General features: G+C 37.0%; 2 long non-coding RNA genes across 2 annotated transcripts in view; both read left to right on the top strand.

The window, feature by feature from the left end:
• LOC148981478 (uncharacterized) overlaps positions 1 to 14,660 on the top strand; it is a 29,484-nt gene extending 14,824 nt beyond the window's left edge. The window contains exons 2-3 of the long non-coding RNA XR_016168571.1: positions 13,661 to 14,098; positions 14,502 to 14,660. This is a non-coding gene — a long non-coding RNA (uncharacterized LOC148981478). The remainder of the gene's footprint in view (positions 1 to 13,660; positions 14,099 to 14,501) is intronic.
• A 2,377-nt stretch (positions 14,661 to 17,037) lies between these two features.
• On the top strand, positions 17,038 to 19,250 carry LOC148981477 (uncharacterized). Its single transcript, XR_016168570.1, has 2 exons — positions 17,038 to 17,384; positions 18,378 to 19,250. It is a non-coding gene; the product is annotated as an uncharacterized LOC148981477 (long non-coding RNA).
• The last annotated feature ends 895 nt before the right edge of the window (positions 19,251 to 20,145 follow it).

Below are 20,145 nucleotides of genomic sequence, written 5' to 3'. Positions count from 1 at the left end.
CAAACGAGTGAAGCATGGCAGTTGATCAGTGTTCGGATGTTCAAATGAACACAAAAGTATTTTTTAGTATGTATTTTGTAAAAAAATTTATTTTTTAGACACAACTTTCCAAAGTTTTGCATGGTCCAAACATTTCAACGACGACTGTTTCCTCAACTTGGGCCAATACAGAGCTGGCCTCGATGAACGTCTGAAAATAAATAAATCGAGCTACCAAGCAACAATTTCTGATATGGAGTTAGGATTATGTCTTTATTACATGCGAGAAAATAAATGATCTGAGAGAGAAAAAAAATGTTTGAGAGAAAAAGTTATCACTCTGATAGCAAAAAAGTACAGAAGCCTTGAACCGCAACGTAAAAAAAATTAATAAAAAAAAAATCTGTAAAAAAAATTAGCATTTCGAGATTAAAGTCGAAACGTTTCGACTTTAATCTCGAAACGTTTCGACTTTAATCTCGAAATGCTAATTTCTTTTTACAGATTTTTTAAAATTAATTTTATAAATTAAAGTCGAAATGTTTCGAGATGATTAAAGCCGAAATGTTTCGAGATGATTAAAGCCGAAGCGTTTCGAGATTAAAGCCGAAGCGTTTCGAGATTAAAGCCGAAGCGTTTCGAGATTAAAGCCGAAACGTTTCGAGATTAAAGCCGAAACGTTTCGAGATTAAAGCCGAAACGTTTCGAGAATAAAGCCGAAACATTTCGAGATTAAAGCCGAAACATTATGATAATTAAAGTGTGTGCATTCATAACAGTGTGCGTCCACTAGCTCAGAGCACGCGCGTATCTGGGTTTTCAACAAAACTCTACACAGGTGCTAATCTACCAACCAGAATTACCATGGTGTTGCCTATAGACGGGCACACAGACTCCGTCGGAGAAGGTATCACAATCTGGTCTACTTTATGTGGCCATGTTTTTGAGGTGTTTTCGTGCTCGTCTAGGCAACACTATCTGGGTCGAGAACCCAACAGTAACCGTTCTGTCTCCCTCTTCACCGTAAATACGTCCTGGATACATTTTAAGTGCATCATTCCGTATCCAAACATTCGATCGGATCCTGTGAATTCCTCAGATTTAATAACCACTAGACTAGTGGTTGAGGAGAGATTCTCTGATATGATTGTAAAACGCTTTCCCAGCCCAGTATATTTTATAACGTCCTTAACCTCCTATATGGGAGCCAAATGCTGGTAGATTGGCACCTGCTGAATGTCCTTTTGTTGAAACAAAACAGACACACAGTATGAAACACTCGCTATGCACCATTATGAATGCCTGTTTGTGCGGCAATGTGAGACAATGGCAAACACACACGCAGCTTTAACGGAAGACTGTATTCTCGTACTCTCTAAATGTTTCGACTTTAATCTAAATTTTTTTTACTTTAAAGGGTTAGTTCACCCAAAAATGAAAATTCTGTCAGTATTTACTCACCCTCATGTTGTTCCAACCCCGTAAGACCTTCGTTCATCTTCGGAACACAAATTAAGATATTTAAGATATTAAGATCGCTCCTGCATACAGTCCATAGGCTTCTTGAGGGACTGGCTCTTGCTGTCCTCGAAAAGTCATTAAAGACATCGTTAAAATAGTCCAAGTGACTACAGGGGCTCAATCTTAAGTTTATCAAACGACGAGAACACTTTTGTGCGCAAAAAAACAACAAAAATAACGACTTTATTTCAACTATTCGTTTATTTCTCCCTCTGCGCGAGTCAGGTTACTGTTATTGTACGTCACACATGACCAGCGTCGGCCAATAGTGAGCCTACGTGTGACGTAGCTTTACGCTATCACACTACGTTAACTGACTTACAGGCTCATGGAGAAGGAAGTGAATAGTTGAAATAAAGTCGTTATTTTTGTTGTTTTTTTGCGCACAAAAGTGTTCTCGTCGCTTAATAAACTTAAGATTGAGCCCCTGTAGTCACTTGGACTATTTTAACGATGTCTTTAATGACTTTTCGGGGACAGCAAGAGCCAGTCCCTCAAGAAGCCTATGGGCTGTATGCAGGAGCGATCTTAATATCTTAAATATCTTAATTTGTGTTCCGAAGATGAACGAAGGTCTTACGGGGTTGAAACAACATGAGGGTGAGTAAATACTGACAGAATTTTCATTTTTGGGTGAACTAACCCTTTAATATTGAAATATTTCGACTTTAATCTCATTTTTTTTTTACTTTTATCTCGAATTGCTAGTTTTTTTTTTCTTTTCTTTTTTTTTTTACGTTGCTGTTCAGAGCTTCCGTACAAATGATACGAATGTGAGGAAATAAAATTTTTGGGCAATTAGCCTTTTTGTGGCTGACAGACAGTCCTTACTCATTAAAAAGTCAAGCAGTGCATGATGTTATGCACCCTAGAAAAAAATAATGTAGTAAATGTAGTAGAAAGGCATCTGATTAATAGATGGACTCTCTTGTTCCAATTCCATTCTTTCTTTATTCAATGTGGCAAGTCCATTACACGATTTTTCACACAATTATCCATTGTCGCTGAACAAATGCTTGGTTTCTCGTTGCTCTTGAACGATGGGGAAAACAGCGCCTACAACTTTGTTGTAAAACTCCAAAAAGTGTGATTCATCCACCATATATCTGTAGAGGAGCACTGATGCTGTGAGGAAAGAGAGGAAGAGAGACAGAGAGGATGAGATCAAGGTCATCTCTGTCTAAAACGAATGAATCATGCATGTCCAGGCAACAGCAGGATGACTGCAGTACCTGACGTTCACATCCTGATGAAACCGAAGAAATGAGACGGGTGACATTTCATTGGTCATGGCATTGGCACATCTTCTGATGAAATTAAAAAAGAAGCGCTACTTAAACAAGGGGGACGTTTCAGTGCAATTAACCTTTGAATTACACAAACCATATATCAGTTAAATTCAAAACGTCTCAGTTACGTATGTAACCCTAGACGCTGCGTCGAAACACTGCGGGAAACACCCCTGCGTGATTGCGTCATGAAGCACGTATGGAATCAGTCCGATGGCGAGACGGAACGCCATAGGCGGGTGATGTCACCGACCAGGAAACTATAAAGTCCCCCTGAATCACAACAGCTCTAGCTTCTGATAGGCTGAAGCAAGTCGATGCCGGGAGTATGGCGACGCAGCGTCTCGTTCCCTCTTCAGGGAACTATGGTTATATACGTAACCGAGACGTTCCCTTTCGTGGGAACTCAAGCTGCGTCGAAAGGCTGTTTTTTCTGAATCTTTTTTTTTATGCTTTTAAAGCCCGGCTCGATCGGTCCAACGGAGGCCTCCAGTCCACATCCATGTGTTACTGTCTTTTCTCGTGGCAAGTTTTGATTAAATGCAATATAATTTTCATATGTATTCTCTCGTTATTTCATCTGACTCCATAAATGAAAAGGTTTTTAATGATATCTGTGCATCATTAAATATAAGCGAAAGTTTGACTAATTTCCTTTTAACTCTAATGAAATTATATCAAAGTAAGTTAGAATCATCAAATGTAACAATTTATTATGTCAGGTAAATTTACCATCAGTTCAAAGATAATCGATACAAAACATCATATTCTCAAGACAAACCCGACATTAGGAAATACGTGAAGCTGAGAGTCTTGCCGACTCCCAGCTTCTCGGGCTCATATGAAGTACAAAAAAGGGCCCTGATCTCTAGTTGCATTTCATGAAATTGACAGACCTCATTTCATATGTAAACATGAGTTCACAGTGGAAATTTACCTCGAACACTGTCCCAGACTTACTAGGGGTAGAAGTTGATTTGCATGGGAACATTTGCTAACAGTGGGAATTTGAATTGAGCTGACACCTTCTGAGAGCAGGAGGGTTTTAACCATCCACCCTCCTATATGTGTATGTTATCAATGAATCCTTAAAAACCTTATTTCCTTTTGTTTTGGAAATGAGACATTTGTACCAGTCGCACTGAGACATTTCAAACGATACTAAACATGTATGATACTCGATGATAATCATTCACATAAAAGCAATGAGTTTGGGTGATCTTCCCATGTGGGAAGTTTTGGGAAGATGTTTTTTTTCCAATCTTACATGCTTTATGAATCTATACTCAGTTCCTTCCTTCCTGAATAAGTGCAGAATAACAGCAAATATCCTTTCAATAGCTAAAGTCATAAAGTATGTTTATGCTGCGGTGCCCTTTTCATGAGTGACAGCAGTACTTTTGCTTTACCTGAACCATTAAAGTTCAGCTTGACTCACAGGCCTGTCACAGTGAACACAGGAGTCGACTGGTGGGAGGGGGACGGGGACGGAGTAGACGCCGGATGGAGGGACCGTGATACAGTAGAGCGGGAGTTAGCGGCTGGTGAATGGTATGCACCGTCTGAGATCATGAATTGGCTCCAGATGGGACCTGGCAGCCGGAAAAGGTGGAAGCGAATTGTATCGACAGGCTTTGCTGGCCGGCCCCCGAACAAGGCCATTAGTGATGCTGTACAGTCACCTGGGAGAGCTCTCTCACACTGAGATTTCACTTTAGCTAAGTGTTGATTTGAACTCTCCAGCCTGGTTGAGTGCTATGGGAAGTAGACTCAGAATGTTCAGGCCATAGCCTGTATTGTTGAAGTAACAATAAGGCCTTTCCTGGACTTTTTTGGGGGGGTAAGATGACAGTAGTTGTCTTTTAGGATTGGTATGAGCATGAATACTCCATATAATGGAGTTTTAGCACCCTACGGCAGCACATTTTGACAAATTAATTACATAATTAATTACATATTAACAAATACATCTTTTTTTTATTTTCTGTGATGGAGCAGCCACCAGCCTGAAATATTATATAATGATATCAAGAGCTTATTTTGATGTTATGTCATCTGGTTCATCCTTGTCTGGTGCACGCTTGTTTTAAGTGAAGAACTGGACAACTGAAGCATTTACATACAATAATACAGCAGTTCAGTATGCAATATTGCAGTTAAAGGGGTCATGACATGGACATGGTGATGGCAAAGCATTGTGGAATCATTTAGTTACCATCTTTCAACAAAAGTTTATTTGTGAAATCTCTGTTACACTGTACCTCATGCAAAACAAATGCTTCGAACAAACATATAATCCCTACTCGATCTACTGTAGGATGCCATTAAAATAAACCATATTTGCGATGCTGGGATCCTTCTGAAGTTTGTACAGAGATGCAAATGAGCTGTTTAAACTAGACGTGTCAACGTGTCCATTTGTCCTGTTGTTGAAAGACTCAAATGTGTTGAGTAGGCCTATCAGAAACTGACTGTGATAGGAGGAAAAATTATATGTAGATAATTTTGTATTCCCTTGAGAAGCTTCCTTTGCCTTCGCTACAGCAAAGAAAACAAAACATTTGCAAGTGAACGCCATATATTTTTTTCCTCCCATCTTATATCTTTCCCATCACCACGTCCCTTAAGGCGCTCCGTAGTACCTAATTGGTAATGATTAAAATGGGTTCTCTTTGCTTTTGGCGCAACATTCGACAAATATCAGCCGTTAAGCGACTGAATGCCAGTGGGTGGGGCCTATGATGAGATGATGTATAAGGATTTGTCAATGTCTTGCGCTGGAGGCAGTCATATGCAAATGTATTTGCCCATGTAATGTCATATTTGTCACATGTGTGCTGGTTGCAGCAAAAAAAAAGAAAAAAAAAAAGGAGAAAGTTGGCAGGATCTAGATGCAGCAGCTTCTTTTTATTAGAAACAAAGTCAAATCTTCACAAAACAGTCTAGAATCTCAGGAACATTAACAGAACAACAAAATAAGCACTGACAAGGACAGACTAACTAATCAACTAAATAAACGCAGGTGCAAACGATAATTAAACAAGGCGGGAAAAAGGAACAAAGGAAAAAGAAAGTAGAACAAAAACCGCAAACACAGATAAAACGGGACACAACCCTGACAGTAGGGTTGGGTATCGTTTGAATTTGAACGATTCTGATTCCGATTTCGATTCCGGTTCCTAAAGATTCTCGATTCTGATTTTTTTTAAGAGGCAGGGTCAAAAAAGTTTAGCTAACCTTGCTAACCAACGGTCTTTCTGAAGGAAATACTCCTTCTGTCACAAATACTCCTTTTGTCACAAATTTTGCATTTTGCCGAGATTTCGTTATTTTTAGAAAAGTGAAGCCACGCTTTGGACTGCCGACGTAAGCTACTCATGTTCGACTCGCGCGGTTATTCCAACACTTCCAGTAGATGCTTCTTCGTTGGTGTTGTTCAGCGGTTTCTTCTTCCGGTCAGCGGACTGTGAATATCGAAACTAGGAATCGAAATTTCAACTTTTGAACGATTCCGGGAAAAACGAAAAGTTAGTCCCGGTTCCAATCGATACTCGATTCTCGATACCCAACCCTACCTGACAGCAATATCAAAATGAGCCTTTGTTAAATAAATGCTTTTGTTTATAATCAGCAGGACGTTGAAAATTCCAGGGTGTTTAAAAAGGCCTCTTGTACAGTATATCAAAAGATCAAGGCAACTTTGATTTCTCGCGTCGCTGTGCCCTATTATTTATTATATAGTATGTCATACTATATCATAAATACCATTTATGCAGTAGCCTACTATTTTGTATTAGCTTGTTTTTTTAAATGTAATTTTAGTTTTCAGTTTAATTTTGGTTTAGATTTTAGTAGTTTTATGTGCTTTTGTTATTTCTTTTTTTTATTAAGCTTAAGGTTAATTAACTGATTGAGTTAAGTTTTTAAATAATATTTATATTTGATTTCAGCTTTATTACAATTTTAACAATTACAACACTGGCTGTGCAGTGTGTTAAAAGTTTTAATTTGCCATGACATCATGCACGGGACGCTGAAAAAAAAAACTGTTTAAAGTGTTACCAATAATTATCGTGTACTAGAATAAAATCAATCTATCCATGGCTATTTAAAGTACTCAGGGAAAATTGTGCATTCTCACTAAAACATATAAAACAATGTTTTACTCCCCCTCATTGACTCAATAAATTTGCCTTGCAATTGTACATATGAGGCTCAAGGAGATGGCTGTTTATGCCATTTTAAGATAGCGAGGCTCATATTTGTTTGTTCTGTAACTTGTTCCTGAGGGAGTGCATATTTCCACAGACAGTCTTTTCCTGACAGCGGGCAGAAAGAGCATCTGTGAAAGCGGGTGTGTTTGAGACACCTCGGCACTCAGTCTTCCACCTCCTCTTGTCTGGAAGAGCAACAAGCTACAGCTCCTCTGGGGCAGGAATGTATGTGTTTAAGCACAGCTCCTGTAGAAAGTGAGAGAAATCCACTTTCTTTATTTACTGCTGCTTTAAGCCTGGAAGATAATGTAATTATATATATTTCATTATTTTCATCTATTACTTTTATACGCCTACAAGTTGTCAATATAAATATAGGCTATATAGTTATGTTTTGACTTAAAGGTCAGCATTTCATGTTTAATATATTTACAATGTGTGTATGTGTATTGATTACATTATAACTAGACATTTTGTTGACTACATTTGTCCTCATCACATAGGCAGGTTATAATTGCTGTGCAAAAGGATGGTAGGTCCATTTACAAGGTTAATGGCAACAATTTGGAAACCATGAAAGTATGATGTTTGTTATGTGAATCTATTATTATATGGTGACTGAGGATCACATTTAGGACAGGCTCATTTTTCAAAAGGACCGACCATTTTCTGCTCTTTCACAGGCTGTTGATGAATTGAGCCTGACTACAGGCTATACCCTCTTTTAGCTGATGCAAATGAATCACTTCAGTAGCTGAACAGGTACATGTTTTTGACATTGCGCTGTTGAGAGCAGTTCTAATCAAGCCCTCCCCAGATTCCTTGGCTTGACATTTGTCTTGTGATCAATACGTAATTTTACTTTTATAATGGTTTTATGTATATTAAAGGTTTTGTAATAGTTTTCCAAATGGATTAATGACAGAGCTTTTTTAAAATATGAATACTTACATGAGATCTTGTGTAAACCAGAAGCAAGCATGTAGTCACTTCCTCATATCCCGTATATGTCATGATAAGCTCATTAAATTGGACAGAAACATATTATAAAATGAGAACTAAAGTGTATTGGTTGAATAATTAGTCACAGTAACTGCATTAATGTCAGTCCACACCTACATTTACATAGATAGCTGGAGAAATTCATTTCTAAATCACTTGACCATGATATTTTAAGTTAATACTGAATAACTTTAGACACAACATTAAGATGTTACGCCAGTTAATTTGTGCAGATAATAATATACTGTAACAGAAGATATGTTGTGCGGTTTTGATCCAGCAATGAAAATTGTCCCAAAGAATCTCCTAGCAACACAGTAATACAATACAGTGTTTCGTTCCTAAATGAATCAGCTGTTTTGAATAAATCATTCAATGATTTATAAACTCAGCCCATTTGATTTGTTAAGTGATTGATTCAATGACTCACTTTAGAAAGATGGTCACATTTTTTGTCTCTAGTTATAAAAGTAATTAGTTTATTTAAATGATTCAGGTGATGACAGTCACCTGATATATCGTTATATGCAAATGAGCTGTTTAAACTAGACGTGTCAATGTGTCCAGGCCTATCAGAAACTGTCTGTGACTGTGTCACCTGACCATGATGTAATTTTTTTTTATAATAGCATTTGACCTTATGAGAGTATTAAGAATACACAATAGTATTTGAGAGAATACACAGTCGTGACCAGAATTAATCATACCCCTGGTAAATATGATAAAAAGTGGCAGTAAAAAATAAATCCACATTGTTTATCCTTTTGAACTTTCATTCAAAAAACTCAACGCATTCTCACCCCAAGGCGTCACCTTTGACCATGCTTCAATATTTGACGTTTTAGGCGCCCTTTAGCGTCACTTACATGACGCGATCCTACGGCGTCATCTAACTGACCCTAAAGGAAAGCGTCAGTTAGAGGACGCGGTTAGGTTTAGGTGTGGGGTGGGGGTAGGGTACATGCGATCCTAGGGCGTCATCTAACTGACGCTAAAGGGCGCCTAAAGCGTCAGATATTGAAGCATGTCCAAATGCTTCCCAAGGCGTCAGTTAAGTGGGGTGGGAATGGGCTGAAAAACTGGAAAAATCACAACCTTTCGTTTAAGTAAAATAATTGAAAGTTGGGGGGAAATCACATTATAAAATAAATGTTTTTAATTTATTTAAAAACATTTAAATAAATTAAATGGGGAGGGGTTATAATCTTTTGGTGCTACCAGGCAATTGGTATTTTGTTCGCATGGAACATGGGCACAGCTATTAAATTCTTAAAATTTGAATTTTGAAATTGATTGTTACAATTTCTTACAATGTATTCTTGAATGCAAATGGCCCTACAGCTCCTTGTCCATAATATTGTGGTTAAATGACTCAATCTTCAAAAATTGCTCAATGGAATTTGAAAAATTATTATTATTATTTTAATATCCATCTGTATACATTACATAAAAATGAAAGAAAAGTTATATCTCAACACTACAGTATACTCCTGTTTTTCTTCAAGCTAAATTAATGAAAAAAAAAAAATATTACTTTCAAACATTACAGCAATCATGCCTCCTTAAGATCAAGTATTTGATCATTTTTAGCTAACATATAGTGGGGTAATAGATTCAAGTGTTTGGTATGAAGAATAGCTTGTACTTGAGCTCAGAGATCAAATGAGAAATTGAAACCCTGTCACAAGTCAGAGACTTCTGAGTGGCTGAGGAACAGATTAAAGACATGCTACACAAAAAAAGTTTTTTTTTTTTTTTTTGAATGACTAAAGGAACATGCTAATACTATTGTCATCTGAACATGATTTGGCTGACAGGATGTTGGTGGTTCTATGTTATAGGGAAAATGGCCTTTTAATACTCTTGTAACCTGAGGGGGAGATCATGGCCTTGTCTACTTTATTCTTTATTCAATTCTTACATCAAATAGCGTTTTGATGTTTGTTTACAATAACCACTGAATCATGTCAAACAAAAATAGTGTTTTTTTATTTATTTATTTTAGGTTTCACTCTGAAAAAACAACCAGGGTTTTATCATTGCAACCACAGTAAAAAAAAAAAAAAAAATTGTTGGTGTGAAATAGATGTGTGTAGAAACAAACAGGGGAGCGAATGCTGGCCCGTGTGGTCCGATCCAACAGATGAGCAACAGTAGATCAAACTGTTCAATAAATTACTGCTAAATCTGATAGAAAGGTGTCAGAATACACAATGCATCGCAGTTTGTTGCATATGGGGCTGCATAGCCGCAGGCCAGTCAGGTTGCCCTGACCCAATGTCCACTGCTGAAAGCTCCAACAGTGGACATGCGAGCAATGGAAGAAGGTGAAGAACAAATAAGTCTCACCTCACAACTTACAGGACTTAAAGGATCTGCTGCTACCATCTTGGTACCAGAGACCACAGCACAGGGGTCTAGTGGAGTCCATGTCTCGACGGGTCAGCAAAAGGGGGACACTGATGTCTTCCACGGATTATTGGAGTTTATTTTATCTTTAGATCACTTAGTATTTGGACCTGTCTCTGACTCATCATTTTTGGATCTTCATTGTAACATTATTTTGTATTCAATGAATCAGAATACATATTATCTTTCACTTTATGCATATGAGATGCATATGAAGTTACCAGTGAAGTTACCACTTTTTTAGACAAAGGCCTCCATTTGCCTTCCATTTAATCTCATTGCTGTCTAGGAGGGAAAATATGACACATTAATTTGGTCTTATTTGCGACATTTCTTTGCTTATGGGTGGTTTTGTTTGCTAGATCTATGAGATCTATAACCTGGCTGACATCAGTCATATCGAACACATTGAGCAAACATCCACCTATACAACTGCTTGAGTAATTTAGCTTAAAGATTTGAGTGCTGTCATTTTCTCATGTCTCTAAAGCCTCAAGGTATGAAAGTGATTCACATTGGTCAAAACATTGAATGATCAGAGTCATGTCACAGAGACAGGTTGATCAATGGTTATAGCCAAAGGAACCCAGATTATTCGTTTTTCAGCACACCATAACATCCTCAATCTTCAGACCCTCTACACATTAATAATCCATACCTGAACTGGTTCATATAACTATACTGGATTTGAAATCCAAACAGGGGCTGCAATACACCCTTTTCTTGTCTAATTCCCAGCGACATCTCTCATTTTGTATTGTTTGTTGGTCCTCACATTGCTGACCTGGCTTTGAGCTACCGAGACACAATACAGAAGAATTCATATTAGATTATCTCAATCCTTTTGAAGCTGTATAAAAAAAACAAAACATTTTTATTTTGACAGTGCATGAAAGGCTCTGCCTTCAATAATGTTGGGTGATTGATGTTTAGATTATTAAATCTACCAATTCTATGGGTTGACTTTTTGAAAGCAGAAACATGAACTTTCATAACGTCTCATCTGCCAAATTCATTTGAAGTAATGCAGTTTGGGAGTGTGTCAGTGGCTAATCTCAACACAGCACGCAGTGAATAATGAATGCTTTTGTCATCTCTTATTCATTAAGACAAGGGGTCAGTGCTTCAGTTCCTCTGTCCTGTCTTGATCCTGCCTGGACAGCTTTTCTTGTAGTTTCTGACCTTGGGAACAGAGACAAAAGTCAATGTGGCATGACACTGGCAGCTGAAAAACAACAGAAGGGAACAGAAGACACAAACAGCATTTGGCATTACTTGAAGACTTTCACATGTATCGTATTATTGGCATCCAATAAAGAGTAATTAGAAGTAAAAAGCAATTTATATGACTAGAAGTGGAAGAGCTCATTAAAATGAATGATTATTGATATAATCAAACGCTATTACATTTTTCAAGGAATAACCTGAATTGAGGTTTCCCTCTAGAGTGCCATCATGTGCATTATATTGTATATGCCTGGGGCTTTTAATATGGGCTCTGGGAACAAGTTTTAGTTTTAATTATTTTAGTACTTAAACTAAACAAAATAAAAAATGTTGATTTTTTTTTTATTTTGTTTTAATAAATACAATTTTTATATATTTTAATTAGAGCTGTACTGTGTAATTTTTAGTGATATCTAGTGGTGAGGTTGCGAAATGCAACAAAGAAATTAACGTTAACCTTTATTTTAAGGGAACTGAAGCACAGAGGTTTAAAATACACAGGCAAACAAGCTAAACAAGATAACAAGGGGGCGTGGGAGACTAATAACCAAGAAAAACTACAAAGGACTACAAAGGTTTACACGAGACAAGGAGAACACAAGACAGGAATCATGACAGTTACATTGTATTTACTCAAATAAGTACTGACTAATTAATTAACCACATGTGTTTAGTACTGTTGGTAAGGGTTTTGTTGAGGGTTAGTTATTTGTAATTATGCATAATTTATAACTATAGTAGTAAATACATGTAACTACGTCACCTTAAAATAAAGTGTTACCAGTTAATATATGGACAATCAGCACAGTCTCATCCCAAGACGTCATATAACTGACGTCTTGGGACGTTTTTTGACCATACGTCAACATCCGCCTTTTTAGGGTACCCTTAAACGCCGGTTAGATGACGTTATCGGATCCTAACCCTACCCCAGACCTAAATAACACAGTATCATCCCAAAAAGTCATATAACTGACGTTTTGGGACGTCTTTTGACCATACGTCAATATCCGCCTTTTTAGGGCCCCCTTAAACGTCGGTAGATGGCGATCCCGGGCCGTCATACAACTGACGCTTTACCTTTAACGTCAGTTAGGTGACGGGTTAGGTTTAGGGTTAAGTTTAGGTCTGGGCTAGAGTTAGGATCCCATAACCTCATCTACCGACGTTTAAGGGGGCCCTTAAAAGGCGAATATTGACGTATGGTCAAAAGACGTCCCAAAACGTCAGTTATATGACGTCTTGGGATGAGACCGGGTTGACCTAAACCTACCCCGTCACCTAACTGACATTAAAGGTAAAGTCAGTTGTATGACTTCATGATCGTCATCTAACCAACGTTTAAGGGTACCCTAAAAAGAAGGATGTTGACGTATGGTCAAAAGACATCCCAAGACAAAATATAACTGACGTCTTGGGATGAGACTGTGTTAGGACAATTTACGTTTGTCTGCAAAACTACTTTCAAGCAACAGTGGAGACTCAGACTGTCATCTGTCAGCCGATGACGGTGCTGTTCTGAGAATATCAGCTCAAATCGGTAGTTCATCCGAATCAGATGTTGAACATCATTTAGTTACCAATGATCGCACGCGCGAACTCGACAATCGACTACTGTGGACATTTTTATTAATATCTTTCACATCTACTGCAGTCAGATTGAACATGGTCACTCTTAATAACACCACTCACATGGCTGTGCACTTGTAATGACAAATCAAGGATGTTAAGAGGCTAAAAGCAGGTTTAGAACTTGGGTGCGAATTTTGAAAAGAAGATAACACGGTGTAGGCAACACCTATTTTTGTAATTTTTGTCTAAACTGACAGCACTCCAAATGTAAAAAAAAAAAAAAAAAAATGAGCTCAATGTTAAAAGTGACCGGAGTTCTCCTTTTAAGCATAAACCTGTCATCAGAAACATGAATTCTGTTAGGGTGTGCATATTTGGAAGATTCAGATGTCTTAATTGTGCTAATGAGTGACGGTCAAGTGTCTCTGTGTATTTGTCTGATCATAGGTGTATGGGAGTGTGTGCTGGCCTCATCCTGTCAGGGTTGGATTAGGCAGCCTGAGCAAGTGTGAGGTTGAAGGAGGATGTCTCAGGGGAACAGCGGAGACAAAGAAATGCCTGAGGATCATCCCACCGTGTGGAACTGCAGCTTCTCCATCTGCCTGAGAGCTGCCACGCATACCTATTCAACCTCACCTCCACTGCCTTATTCCACTCACTCATGTGTGGAGTCTTTTATAGCTTCACTCTCACAGGATATACGCAGGGATAATAGCGAATCCACGTCCAATAAACCTTTGTGTGCTGAGCATAATAAACTTTGACAAGTCTACTAAAATCATCACTTAAAAACATGGGCTTCATGCTCTTTTCTATTTTGAATGGATGGCCTTCATCATATCCCTGGGCCCAATTTGTCTTGAGGCATAATATTTTGCTATGCAAGTAAGTAATTTAAATCCAGATGTAAAAATATTTTTTTTTAATTTTATTTTTATTGACCTACACAGTCAAAACCGTGCATTTTTTTTTCTGGAAATAATATCTGGTTAACTTTACTATAAAGGTTCATTTGTTAACATTAACTAATGTTAACAAAGATTAATAAATATGCACATTGTTAGTTAATACCAAAACTAATGTTAATAACTTATTGTAAAGTGTTACCCTTTGTTTATTTATTTATTTATTAGTTTGCTTGTTTGTTTGGGAAATTACAGTTTTATCTTAGGTTCTACTACAGACTTGAATGTCATGTCATTCATTTGTGACTATTTTTTAGGTCTGGCCTATCACTGCTTGACACTTGGAGTATATAAATCTTGAACTTCCTCTTTCACGTTCGCAGTTGATGATGCTGACGTTCCCCTCCATCGATCCCACTATACCCAGGTTGGTTCCTGTATCCATCTGTTGGGGTTAGGCTCCGCCCTTGCTTTCACCTTCAGGTAGGACCAGCTGAATCTGAATCTGCTTCCCCCAGGATTTGGACCAAGGATGGGGTCTATAAGCCAAATAACTTTTCTATGCAACTAGACCTGAATCATTGCTCTCTAATCCTTAATGGAATAAATACCATGTAAACTTTTACAGTCTGGTAGAAGTAGCATCCACCAAAAAGAAAAAAAAAAAGAAAAAAGGAAGGCACATGCACTGGCCTAGTGCTTCTGCTTTAAAAGAAATGCACAAGGTTGACCTTTTGGTTGTAGATTAGGTTGTTTTTCCTGTCGCCTCTATAGATCGTCTCTAAAAGCTGAGATGGTGAAGTGAGGCAAAGCCTTTGAACTTGCACAAACATTAGGAGTATGAAAATACTCCATTACATTAAGAGGGTCCCAGAACAGTGGCCCACTCTCTCTTTTTTTTAATTGGCCTTGATGAAAGTGACTTTTATCTGGCCTCACCATCACGGATTTAAGCGGTTTAGATTTTTACCTCTTTGATACCACTGACTCCTGTGATCTGCCGGACGTGCCTTGCTTCTCATTCTGGTGCTTTTGTCTGAGATTGAATGAGGCTGGTGATCCCTAAGCCAAAATCACAGTGAAAGTAAGATGTACATGGATGTGTTCAATGCTTTCGCTTTGTTGTTCCCTTTTAATCAGTTTATTGCTTTTCTTTTTGAATCTGGATGCCTCCCTAGTTGATATTTCAGGATCAGGTTAACATTTAGTATTTCATCCTCATTAATATGTTTAACAAATAAAGCTACTTTTGAAAAAGATGTACATGGAGCAGGTCACCTCATGAGGGCAGCCATGTTGTGATCATGTTGAGACAACCCCCACCGATCCCCCCAACCCCCCTATCCACATACTGTAGACATGCATTTTTGGTTTGCTTATGTCTGGCCTGTTCATTTAATTTGGTTTGCTTTCTCATTCGAACGATATGTGAGAATTATTAATGAATATAATTAAGCATTCCTTCCTTTCTTCTTTTTTTTCTCCTCCAACAATCCTAATCTAAGCTGCATGAAGCTGCCTGAAAGGCTGAGGGCTGATTATATTAATAAACTAATTATGTAGGAAAGCTCCCATAAACCAACAATGATTATTCTGCTGTCTAATAAAGCCTGACTCAAGGCTAACCATCTATAACCATGCTATATTTTTATTAAAATGAAGTCTGCCCCGATGAACAATGCTTTTTTTTTACCCTCTGCTTATTATTGTGAATATTTTTTAGCTGTTTGTTGTTATTGAAGGGATACTGGAGGCTCATGCTATGATAATTTAATAATGTTTACTGTGGCAGTTGCTATAGCCTATATTACATATAACTATTCAACGCATTCTCACCCCAAGGCGTCACCTTTGACCATGCTTCAATATTTGACGTTTTAGGCGCCCTTTAGCGTCACTTACATGACGCGATCCTACGGCGTCATCTAACTGACGCTAAAGGAAAGCGTCAGTTAGAGGACGCGGTTAGGTTTAGGTGTGGGGTGGGGGTAGGGTACACGCGATCCTAGGGCGTCATCTAACTGACGCTAAAGGGCGCCTAAAGCGTCCGATATTGAAGCATGTCCAAATGCTTCCCAAGGCGTCAGTTAGGTGACGCCTTGGGAGTGAGAATGGGCTGAACTATTACAACCACCCAGACTTTTTTTTATAGTTAGGCTAATTAAAAAGGCAGTAATGAATTGTCATCGTTGCAGCGAGAGAGAGACCAAGAATGATCGTAAAATCATCCTGAAAATCAAAACTGATAAAAAGCCTTCATGGTAATTTATATTCTAATCACTATGCACTTAGCATATTTCACAGGAAGGTAAAAAAAACTGGAGAAAGAAAACACACACAAAGATCCACAAACAAATACAGACCGAATGGATTTTCAATACTTGACAGACAGGAAACAGAATATGTGGCATTATACTCTCTGTCTCCCATTGCCGTCACCGGTTTCCACCCTTTTAACATTCCATGCAGCATCACTTTTCTCGATTTCGGTTTTCCTTACACTGTAAATGATTTCTGTTGTTTTCACAGGATTATACTGTTTTTCTCAACAGTTTCTTACTGTATAATCTATGTACAGTAAGTTACAGTAGATTTAGTTGTTTTCACAGTATTAAATTGTTTTTTCAACAGTTATGTACTGTGCACACAGTTGACAGTATGTTACTGTAGAATTGCAATGCATTCTGGGAAATTATCAGTTACTGTTAATCTAAATACAGCAGTGCAATTGACCGCGAAAAACACCACACACAGTTCCACGGGTAAAATTGCTAGCCTACTAATGTTATTCTTACATTTAAAATAAAAATGTAGCACTGGTTGACCATTAACAGTTATAATTTATGACATAATTTATGTCAGTGGGGTGTGCATGAGAGTATTTGACTTTGGAAGAGTTTCTCTGTCGTGTCAGTCTTTTCTGCCGACCTGCAACTTCTTCATCTGGTAAGTAATAATTCTTATAATGTGTATGCAAACGGATTCTAGCTAATAACTTTAAAGTTATTTAGAATAGCTGACCACGATTTCTATATTCAATTTAATATATTCTAGACATTTTAATATAATATGTATATGATAGGCTACTCTTCAATGTAGCCATTTGGGATGTTACTGTAAATTCAAATACATTAGTACGAAATGACCGCGAAAAATAACCACAACAAGCTGCCATTTTATGAAGAACTCTTCAGTTCCCTTCCCTAAGAACACGCAGGCCGTGCATCGCGTCGCTGTCGGTCGGCAACGTTTTCGCCATACATCTGGTTAGTAATTCATATTTTTATGCAAACCATATGAGTTACTTACGTTAACAGATTAACGTTAGAAAGAAGTGGCCGCGGAATGTTCTACGTCTGTATAAGTCAGACGCGGATTTCTTTTATGTTGATAGCCTTACTTGATTAAATGTGATTTTATTAACATATATTTCATATGTAACCTCTTATACGGTCAAAATGGTCTAATCATTTTGTTATTTACCACGTTAAGTCGGTGGAAGCGCCTGCACGTTCATTATTTTATGACTTACAGGGGTTAGGAATTGCTAATCGATAAATGTATCCTGAAATCGGACATCCAAGGTTAGGATTCGGATTTATTGTTATAAAATTAAAGTGCCGATTCCTCTTATTGATTTTTTCACGCTTATTTTCGTGTAAATCCTGCTGGCGTTCTGCCATTATAACGTTACCTCAGTGATAAAGTTGGACCGCGGAAAGCGCCCAAGGTGTATTTTTGTCCAAAATACAAAGCTATGTGTGACATTTACAGTATTTGCTGTGGTCTTTGTTAATCTTTGGTTATCATTAACGATACATACACGAGGGAGTTAGCCTGGTGTTGAACACTTTACTAGCGAACTTAGAATCAACAACAACAAAAAAAACCCGGGTCATACCAACTACACAAACTGCCTGGGGGTGTTCCGGTAGGAACCATTCACTGCATATACTACAGTATTGTCGGCTATAATATCATTTTTTTTTTTTTTTTTTTTACTGTGTAAACTGACATACTCTTGAAGGGAACGATGCCTTGTCAATCTTTTTTTAAGTCATGTAACTTACAAGCAAGATTTAGCCTACGTTTTCACGTGATCGTAAATGAATTGATTTTAAACAACAGTCCAACAAACAAGATTTTAGTATTAAGTGAATTACACTTTAGACATCATTTTGTCTGTTTTGCTGTTTAGCCAAAACAACAACAAAAACGTACTATATTTTAACTGTCTTGTCTGTTCTCCTTTTCCACAGGTGTGAGCTGTGCATGTTAAGAAGACCCCTATCCATCTTGATGACCGATGAATTGTAAATCTAATCTAATTTAATTATTCTATTTATCTAACTACTACTACTATACCTTGGTCCAGTACTGACCCACTGAGAACATTTTAAACGGATTTTTATCCATCTGTGAATTTTGTCTATCTGCAAGTTGTTTAGAATTGTGTGAAAATAAACGTTACTGTACAGTTTAAGGTTTAATTGCATAAAAGCTTGGATAGAAAACTTCCTATTGCAAAAGTTAGAACATAAGTCTGCATATAAATAATTATTGATACCGTAATGCAAGTTTTTCATGGCACATGTGCATGATGAGGTTGTTTTGTGTTTCGTTTTTTTTTTTTTTAAAGGACACTGGATAACTTGTCATTTTGTTATACTCATCTGGATTGGTGGTTTACTCGTCAAAGCTTTTATAGTTTATAAGTTTATATGTGTCTCCCAGCCCTGCAAATCTGGTCCCTTAGATAGAAAGCAGCCAAAAACCCTTTAAAATCAGCAACTGACCAGTTAGACAGTCTATCTCAAACCAATAGACAATCTTAGACTAGTTTAAGCTGTTTTACCCCAGCAGGGAGTGGGTGGATGAGTTGTTATGAACTATCTTTCTAATAGATTGATCAGATAGCACCCCTTTAATCTTTTCTATTTTACCTGTTCATGATAATTTTTGCATGTATTTATGCATAATTGTTCATGATTGTCATGCATGATTTGTATTGTATTATATTACATTTTTATTATTAATGTATTTAATTGTATTAATGTATTTAAATGTATATTATGTAAATGTACTAATGTGTTTGAAAATACACAATAAACCTTGTGCAGTTAAAGCTTCAATTGTTCTTTTTTCTATTTCCCATTAACAGTTAAAATAATATTTATACGGATTTTCTACAGGTTACACAGTAGCACTATAAAATAAATACAATAACATTTCATACTATACAGTATTATTAAAAATTAACAGTGTAATTCTGTACTTTAATATGGTAAGAAATTACAGTAAAATAATGTTATTTAATTTGCAGTATGCTTAACAGTACTGTAGTTAGTGTTACGGTAATTTTACTGTTAAATGAAATACAGCAAGTACTGGATAATTGTTGCCAGTAAGTTACTGTTAATTTGACAAGAAATTTTTTACAGTGTATGAATTGAAGGATTAGCGATCACTCTTGCACTATCACTCTGACAGTTTTATTTTACAATTTAGAACAGCTACATTGCCATGCTTGCATCATAGTCACTTACATGATGGAAACAGTGCCCCATGTTAACTGACATGCATTTACAATAGGTTTAAGCAATTTGCTTGAAGATAGATTATGTATGGCTTGTTGTGTAAATATGAAGTATGTGGTTTTAAATGGAAAAATTTTAATAGTAGTTTGTATTGGTCAATGTATTTTATTCACAGTTTATCACAGTTTATTTGTAGAGAACCCAATATTAATTATTTTTTTTTTGTAATTCAACTTTTTTTATTGTTCAACAGTCAAAACATCATAGTACATCACATTATTCAGTAATCACCTTTACAATTACACATTCCGCCACTAATCCCCATCAGTGGCATACAACCAAAACAAAACCACATGAAAATTAAACAGTTATTGAGCAGTCCCATTTACACCATTTTTATATGCTGCCAAAAATGGTCAATATTATATTAATTATTGATTCAAAATCTCTCCTGACATTTTTTCTTTCATTTTGTTGATATTATAAAGAA

The sequence above is a fragment of the Pimephales promelas genome, chromosome 5 (assembly GCF_988280905.1).
Source record: "Pimephales promelas chromosome 5, fPimPro1.hap1.1, whole genome shotgun sequence".
NCBI lineage: Eukaryota > Metazoa > Chordata > Actinopteri > Cypriniformes > Leuciscidae > Pimephales > Pimephales promelas.
This window is presented reverse-complemented; position numbering and strand designations above follow the sequence as displayed.